The sequence below is a fragment of the Crocuta crocuta genome, unplaced genomic scaffold (assembly GCF_008692635.1).
Source record: "Crocuta crocuta isolate KB4526 unplaced genomic scaffold, BGI_CrCroc_1.0 scaffold93, whole genome shotgun sequence".
In the NCBI taxonomy this organism is placed as follows: domain Eukaryota; kingdom Metazoa; phylum Chordata; class Mammalia; order Carnivora; family Hyaenidae; genus Crocuta; species Crocuta crocuta.
Window position 1 is genome coordinate 3,911,368 of NW_027529641.1, and position 9,606 is coordinate 3,920,973.

Consider the following 9,606-nt stretch of genomic DNA (forward strand, 5'->3'; position numbering starts at 1 on the left):
CCCCAATCATTCATGTGAAAGAGCCAGGGGCTTTAGTATGTCAATGTAAATTATGTTGGATAAGATGTTTGCACTGGGATTCACCGATTTTGTTTCTTGTTAGTAAAACAGTTCATATATTTGAGCTACTTGAATTTTAGATACAAGAGCTATTTAAAAAATAATAAGAATTCCAGCTTTTGGAAGTATCTGAAAAATATGGAATGGATATGTTCTTTATCACATGAAGAATGGATTGCTTTGTGTGATAATGAACGTGAACTTGCTCCATGTATAATGCAACTCCTTACTCATCTTTTTAACCTCTCCAGCATATACAGGGGCACCTGGGTGGCTCCGTCGGTTGAGTATCTGATGCTTGATTTCAGCGCAGGTTATGATCTTACGGTTTGTGAGATGGAGCCCTGCATTGGGCTCTGCACTGACAGCATGGAGCTTGCTTGTGATTCTCTCTATCCATCTCTCTCTGCCCCTCCCTCATGCTCACGCTCTCACTCTCTCTCTCAAAATAGATACATATTTTTTTAAAAATCTCCCCAGTATACCTACTACGAGGTGTCCAATAAACTATCAGTTGAACTGTCAAATGAGTCAAGCTATGTAGAGAAAATAAGATGCCTCACTGCATGTACTACTTTAAGATGTCCAGAAAATATTTGAAATAACCCATTAAATTATAATCTACTGGACATGTACATTAAATTTTTTAAAGAGGGCGCCAAGATGCCTTAGTCTGTTAAGTGTTCAGCTCCTGGTTTTGGCTCAGATCATGGTCTCATGGTTCATGAGTTCGAGCCTCATATCAGGCTCTGTGCTGACTATGCTGGGCCTGCTTGGGACTTTCTCTCCCTCCCTCTCTGCCCTTCCCCTGTTCATGCTCTCTCTCTCTCACACACACACACACAAATAATAACATTTAAAACGATTTCTTTTTATTTTATTAATTTCTTTAACTTTTATTTATTTTTGAGAGACAGAGCATGAGCAGGGGAGGGGCAGAGAGAGAGGGAGACACAGAATCTGAAGTGGGCTACAGGCTCTGAGCTGTCAGCCCACAGCTGAACATGGGGCTTGAACTCACGAACCACGAGATCATGACCTGAGCCGAAGTCTGCTGCTTAACCAACTGAGCCACCCAGGCGTCCCTAAAACAATTTCTTTAAAGAGAGTTCATATTCTGCACTTTATCATGAAATGCCAGAAGTCGTACTTTCAAGGCCAAATACTTTCCAAAAGGCGAGACTCACTACATGTCTTAGGTGGTTTTCCTGGAGGTCAAATTTGCTGCTTTTGCCAAGCCTGCCAAGGGGCACATTAGCTCTCACCCCCACTTCCTCAGCCACCACTGAAAGCTGCTCTCAAAGCCCGAAGTCTGGAATCTGGAGCCACCAGCAACATCTATGAACATAACTGGATGAATGTGGTCCCTCCCAGGCAGAGGCCACTTACAGGAATATCCACACATGCATCTTCCTTTCCAATCTAATTCCTCCCTATCCACAGCATCCATCATTCCTATCCCCAGCATCCACTCCATCACACAAAGAACCACAAAACATAAATGTGCGTGTATAAATGTGAATATGAGTGCACATACATTTGCACGTATCAATTGGGTTTTTTTACAATTCCAATTTACAAAAGATCAATAAAATCGCTTTAAAATGCCATCTCATTTTATTACAAGGGCCCCAAAGTACAATTCCATAGCAGACATAATGTTTTCACATGGAGATAATGCAAGTGCAGGAATCACTTTAGAATGAAAGAGAATTAAAATCATGAATTTGACTTTTTTTTATTAAGGCAAAATTCACATCACATAAAATTAACCATTTTGAAGTGTACAGTGCAGTGGCATTTAGTACATTCACAATGTTGTACCATAAAAACTATGTATTCTCAAGACCCACAGTTTGACGGTGGTTAAAAGAAAGGATTTTGAAATCACACAGCGCCTATTTGAATTTCATTACTACTGACCACTGGGCCCCAAAGAACGACATCAAAAGGATGGGCTAAGGGTTAAATACCGAGAGATGGTACATCCAAAACCCTTATCAAACCTTGAGATATTGTGCATTGCTGTTATTATCTGAGGCTGCCTCAAACATAAAAGTGGGATTTAAAAAAATAATCTTTTGGGGAAAATACCATTATTATTTCAACATATACTTTTTTCATTGTCATTTAAAAATTTTTCTTTTACATTTATTTATTTTTGAGAGAGTGTGAAGGGCGGAGGGGCAGAGAGAGAAGGAGACACAGAATCTGAAGCAGGTTCCAGGCTCTGAACAAACGTTCAGCACAGAGCCTGATGCAGGGCTCGAACCCATGAGCTATGAGATCATGACCTGAGCAGAAGTCAGACGCTTAACCAACTGAGCCACCCAGGTGCCCCTCATTTTCATTTTTAAAAACTGACTTAGGGGTGGTTCAGTTGATTCAGTTATCTTGTGGTTTGTGGGTTCGATATCTGCATTGGGCTCTGTGCTAACAGCTCAGAGCCTACAGCCAGCTTCAGATTCTGTGTGTGTGTGTCTCTCTCTGTCTCTCCCCCATTCACACTCTGTGTCTCTCTGTCTCTCAAAAATGAATAAACATTCAAAGTTTTTTTCAGGGGCTGCTGGGTGGCTCAGTTAGGTGTCCAGCTTCAGCTCAGGTCATGATCTCACTGTTCCTGAGTTCGAGCCCCACGTCAGGTTCTGTGAGGACAGCTCAGAGCTTGGAGCCTGCTTCAGATTTTGTGTCTCCCTCTCTCTGCCCCTCCCCTGCTTGTGCTCTGTCTCTTCCTCTCAAAAATAAATTAACATTTAAAAACATCTTTAACCATTTTTAAAATGACTTAGTATTTTCATTTTCTTAATTTGCATGGAAATACCAGGTTGACCAGCTCAAGATTTGTGACTATTTTCCAAGATTTTAGAAATCAAATGGACTTTTTAAAAAAGGAATCAAACAGACTTAATCATTCTGATTCTAAATTATTTTCAACAGCACCGCCTTTAGACTCTGGCAATAGGAGCCCCTGTATTGGACTCCATGCATTAGGCTCACAAGTCACAAACACAAAGAAATACATTTATTTTAAAAGAGCACACAGGTGCCTCTGTCACTTGGGATTAGATACAGTGGTTTGCAGGTTGCTAAGGGCCAAAATGGAGATGCAAATGGCTTGAAAGTGAGGGCAGTGTTTGGAATGGCGAAAACACAAATTAATTAACCTGTCAGTATTTTAGTCTCAGATAAAATGCAGTAAGACCTTTGCGTAGTGCCCAGCTTCCGGGTTTCCACCTCTCTTCCTGTTCCAACTTGTGTTTCCAAAGTGAATTGTATAGAAATTAACAAGGTATACACAACCGTTGCCCTGAACGCTAAGGGACATTTTTGCAGCATTAAACAAATTTGTATTAAGCTTAAGTGTGAACAATGGTGAATACAGATTAAGGGTAAATGAAATGGGAGAGCTTCTCCGGGATTGGGAAAGAAAGAGAGGAGCACTGAGCTCTAAATTGAAAGCGGTTTTCATTTTGACAAATACATTTAATAATTAATTAATGTTTCAAAAAGTAAGAACTTATTTCAGCTTTATTTAATTTCAGTTTTAAATATTGATGGTGCCTTTTGTGTTTCTCTTTTATTTCTAATATATATTGTCAAAGGAGAGAGCTTTTTTATTTTTTTGACTTTTGAATGTACTTTAATGATATTTTTGATGAAAATACAGTTAAAGTTTTGTTTGCTTTGAAATGAGTACATTTTATTTTTCCTTCCTGTGTGCCTCTAACCTATCCAATTGGTCTTGTTTCACCACGGAACTAATCAGTATTCTGAATTTGGCAGGTAGAGTTTATATCCTGCTTTTACATGTATTCATACTTTTATCATGTATCCATAATTCATATACAACATAGAGAATTATTTTACATGCCTTAAAATTTTACATAAAGGTATAATGGTCATGAGGTATATGGGTGGCTCAGTCAGTTCAGTGTCGACTTTGGCTCAGGTCAAGATCTCACAGTTCATGGATTCGAACCCCACATCAGGCTCTATGCTGACCTCTTGGAGCATGGAGCCTGCTTCAGATCCTGTGTCTCCCTCTCTCTGCCCCTCCCCAACTCACACTCTGTCTCTGTCTCTCTCTCAAAAATAAACATTAAAAAAACTTTTTAAGATATAATTGTCACGAGCTTTTACAAATAGTTCTTTTTTCACTCAAGATCACATATTTGAGGTTTATCAATGTTGACACCTATCATATTCATTAACTTTAACTTTGTATTGTCCTCCTTACTATGAAACAATTTCTTAATTGATCGTCCTGTTGGCAGATATACCAATTTTCACTATTTTAAATGACACTGCTATGATCTTCAGTGTATATTTCTCTTTGGGCACATATGAAAGAATTTCTCTAGGGAATGCATAGAAAGAATTAAAGAAGAAGAACTAAACATGATTAGCAGAGGTAGAATTGCAGGATGCTGAGGAAATGCTTCCCTTAAGTTTTACTGGTTATTGTTAAGTGCTTTCCAGGGTAGTTGTATTAATTTTTACCCCTTCCAGTAGGTAATGTTCACTCAATTACTCCAAACACTCACTAGCCCTCGGTTTATTCATACTTTTTCTTATAAGTTTATACACTTATTTTGAGAGAGAGAGACCGAGACCGAGACAGAGAGAGAGAGAGAGAGAGAGAAAGAGCTGGAGAGAGACAGAGAGAGAGAAAGGACAGGGGATCCAAAGTGGACTCTGTGCAGATAGGAGAGAGCCAGATGCGGGGCTCAAACTATGAGATCATGGCCTGAGTCAAAGTCGAATGCTTAACTGACTGAGCTACTCCAGCATCTGCTTGGTTTATTCAGACTTTGTGAAATTTTATTTCCCACTATGCTTTTGGCCTGTGAGCTGTCCTCTCAGATTCCTTTCTACTAACCCATTGGAAAGGAAGTTTATATTTCATCCAGAATTTCTAGGTGCTCACCATGGGAGAATGCTCAGAAACACTTTCCTGAAAGTCTTTTTTTTTAAGAGTCAGAAACTAAGCGCATCTGTCAGGGAAAAGTCAGAAAACAGAGATGTATTGAATGCAGGGAATTTGGTTACCAGGAGAATGAAGAGGTACAGAAGCAAAGGAGCAAAGGGAAGACTTGCAACAGCCAGAGAGGGGTGAGTGTTATGCAGATGAGGGAGCTACCTGAGTCCCTGCTGGACCCCTGGGTGCCTGTATTCTCAGCATCCCAGGCTGGTCCATGCAGCTCTTCCAGGGCCATCAAAAGGCACAGCTGGGGCTGTCATTAGAAGGAGTATGGCTAATTTCTTCCTTCCACCTTACAGTCTTGTGCCAGTGTCTTCTGTTGCAAAGCATTATCAGAACTCAGCTGTCAGAGTCTAAAAACCCAGTTTGCAGGCTTTCAGCCCCCCTAAGCATGGAAGACCAGGAATGTATTTAAGGACGAACAAAATGTCCAACACACCAAATGACCTAATTTTTCTCTCCGGAAGCTTTTAGAATCTCCTATCTAGCATTCTAAAATGTCACAACCATGTGCCTCAGTGTAGTAGTCATTACAGTAGTTATTTGATGGGCTATTGTTGTGGAAACTCCTGTTTTTTAATTATAGGGGAAATATGAAGTGGACGTACATGTGCCAGCACAGATAAATCTTATAGACATAATGAGTTTCAGAACATAATATACAATATGATATTATGTTTATGAAGTTTGACTACATGCAAATCAATGCTATATATTGGGTTTATGGATATATTCTTAGAAAATAAAAGAAAAAAGGCATGGAATGTTAAACTACCAATGACGATTACCTTTGCAAAAAAAAGAAAAAAAGGCGGGGGGAAATGAGATTGGGAAGTGGTGGGCATAGAGTTTGAAATTGTACTCTGTGTTATGCTGTGTTTTCATTTTAATTTTTTTTAACGTTTGTGTATCTATTTTTGAAATACAGAGAGAGACAGAACACTAGTTGGGGTGGGGCAGAGAGAAAGGGAGACACAGAATCTGAAGCAGGCTCCAGGCTCTGAGCTGTCAGCACAGAACACAATGCAGGGGCTTGAACCCACAAACTGTGAGCTCATGACCTGAGCTGAAGTCGGACACTTAACCGACTGATTCACCCAAGCACCCCTGTGTTACACTGTGTTTTTAAGCTAGTAATGAGAATGTAGATATAATCATATTATCTGTAACATTTAGTATATCCAAAGCACTTTGGAGAAAAGAAGGAAATAGAAGATTGAAAAATCAAGCGAGTTTCAAAGAATTGAGAATGGTATTATACTTCTTGAAATGAACAATGGAACACCATGGAACAAACCCTTCTGATACTGTGATGAAATTCCAACCTAAAAGCCTGCTGTGAACAATATTTTCTAGGCATAACCATGTAAATACAATTAGCAACATTAGGAGGAAAGAGGAGGTAAATATAAGTGAGGGAGACAGGCAAAGTGGAGAACTAAACACTAATCTTAACGGGATGCTAATAGATGATATATGAGATTTTAAAATTCAGTAGATAAGGGTGCCTAGGTGGCTCAGCTGGTTAAGCATCCAACTTTGGCTCAGGTCATGATCTCACAGTTATAGGTTTGAGGCCTATATTGGGCTCTGTGCTGACAGCCCAGTGCCTGGAGCCTGCTTCAGATTCTGTGTCTCACTCTTTCTCTCTGCCCCTCCCCTGCTATCTCTCTCTCTCTCTCTCACTCAAAAATGAACATTAAACAATTTAAATAAAATAATATAAAATTCAATACATAAAAATATAATGTTATTTACAAATATGGAGGTAAATATCAGGAATAAATAGACATCTTACATTGTTAGCTCTATATATTTGGTTAACATAAAACATAATTTACAAGGCACCTGGGGGCCTTAGTTGATTACAGATCCAATTCTTGATCTCAGCTCAGGTCATGATCTCATGGTTCATGAGTTTGAGCCCCATGCAGAGCCTGTTTGGGATTCTGTCCGTCCCTTTCTCTCCCCCCCACCAAATAATAAATGAGCTTTAAAAATAAACATATAGTTTACAATGAGATAACAGCATTGTAACTATTAATGTGTTGGGGACTGAATCACAATGTCTAGCTTTTCCATGTGTTATTGTCTAGGGTCTATCTATCTCCATTTTCAATATACAAATAAAAACCAAATTAAGAAAGAAGGGGGAAAAAGAGAGAGCGTGTGAAAGAAATGACAGAGAAATAGAAGAAAGAACTTTATTTAGAGAAATTATGAAAAATTATTTTCCCTTAAATGTAAATCCACAAATTTTTATCTCCTCTTTTCACTGCCAGTTGCTTTTTTTTTTTTCAAAAATGGCTAATATTTACTTATTTCATACCAGGCACTGTTCTATGAACTGAATACACAGAATTTAGGGGCACCTGGGTGGAGCAGCCAACTTCGGCTCAAGTCATGATTTCGTGGTTTGTCAGTTGGAGTCCTGTGTCATGCTCTGTGCTGACAGTTCAGAGCCTGGAGATTGCTTTGGGCTCTCTCTCTCTCTCTCTTTCTCTCTCTCTCTGTTCCTCCCCCCCACACACACTCTCTCTCTCTCTCTCATAATAAATAAATAAACATTAAAAAAAAGAACACAGAATGTAAACAGATTATGGTGGGAGTCCTAAAGAGCTTACCTTCTACTGGGAGAAGTAGACAGCAAACCATAAACACACACAGATATAAGATGGCAGCAAAAGCAGAGAATTAATACAGTGATGCTGTGCCTGACATCAGAGATCTCAATGACAATGGGCCAGCCATGCAAATTTGAGGGACAAAAACTTTCCAGGCAGAGGACTCATCTGTGCAAATATTCTAAGGGGACCATAAGCCTTGTGGGCTCAAGGAATAGAAAAGAAAGAATGCTTGAGCCCAGTTAGTGAGGAGGACATGAGTGTGGGTAGTAGATCAACAATATCCATGAAGTTGGCTAAGCATACAAATATCATCTGAAAGCCTATAACCAAAGGAGCCCAATATGGCACATCTGGGCTAAGCAGGACACAAAAGAGAAGGGGATACCTGTTCACAAGGAATTCTTGTGTTTTCTGCAGCTATCTGAATCACCACGGCCTTCCTCAGAACCCCAAAATAAGGTCAACCAGGACCTAGAATAATAGGGCCCCAATAACAAACTGATTAAATTCTGAACATAGCTCAGAACAAAGGATTGTGAACAGGACTGGTCCCTGCAGACTAAGTCCTTGATATTTTAAACAGATGGTTTCTCCCTGGAGAGGCTCAACTTCCCTCTCATCTGAATGTGGGGGTTCACAAGAGGCTAATTTGAAAACTCTAAAACAAAGTGATCTGTTATACTCTAAGCAGTAATGGGCAATGGCATTACATATGTGAAAGGAAAAACTAAGAACTATTTCCGACCTTCATATTCCAATGAAAGGAACATTTTATTAGTGAGAATCCATTCATTCTGGATGAGTGAGAGATATTATCCACAACATGGAGGATTCTTATAGCATAAGTAAATTCAGGAAGGAAACAAGTGCTCAATAATCATTTTCCAAGAAGTGATTTAACTAAAGGAGTTTGTGCAAAATTATGTTAATCAAGTCCCATTAATCTCTCTGTTTTCCTAGGAAGAAAATAAATCCAAGAGTGGCATGAAGATTAATCTAAGATCTTTGGTGAGCTACTTACAGATCTCCCCAGCAAATAAATAGAACTGGAATCAAAGCATTATCATTTCCCTTATCCTACCCTTGCCCTATCTGGCTCCAGAAAAATCTGGGTAAAAGAAGCCAAATTCTGAACAGCTAAGGTTTTTAAGCTACATTAAGGGATCCAGGACTTATGGCTCCAGTGGAGGTGATTGGCAGAGAGAAGTAGATTAACAGGATATGAATAAGCTTTTTGAGAGAAAGACTGAGGATATCTAGGAAATAGACAAGAAGAAGCAGATAGAGATATAGATAGTAATACAGGTTTAGCTTTAGATGTGGGCCCACACATAGGGCACCCAAAAGCCCAAGCATGTGAGAAAGTCTTTTCCACTGGATGGGGCACAAGGGAATATGTTAGTTCCTTAAAGTCAAAATGTGGTCCTGCTTTGAGATGTTTATCAGACTCTGCTTTCAGCTTTGTTGGTCTCCAAAAAAGGCTCAAGTTAGAGAAGATTTCAAGAGGATGACCCTGTCTCTCACATCATCTATTGGGTCTAGGTCCTTGTGGATCGCTGGATGGGGAGGACAAGGGGTGTTCAGATGATTCTCAAGTTATGACATCTGCAAGCCTATTTCCCTCCGTATGCATTCCCCCTGCCTCCACCATGGGTGTGAATAGCACCTCCTCTGGCACAGAAAGGAACAGCCATGCTAACTAGTCCAAGAAGCACATACTAAATTCTACTCACAGAACAAGCCTATAAGAATGCCCTTATCGACACTGAAATTCTGCACTTGATCACTTCTTACGATCTACTGCAACCTATTTCTAAATACACAAAACTCTTCATGTATTTAAAACTGTTCAGTTTATTAGAACATAATAAACAAGTTTTTGAAAACCCACATTTAACTTAAGGCACGGTGTAACGATATTTTTTTCTGTGACTCAGT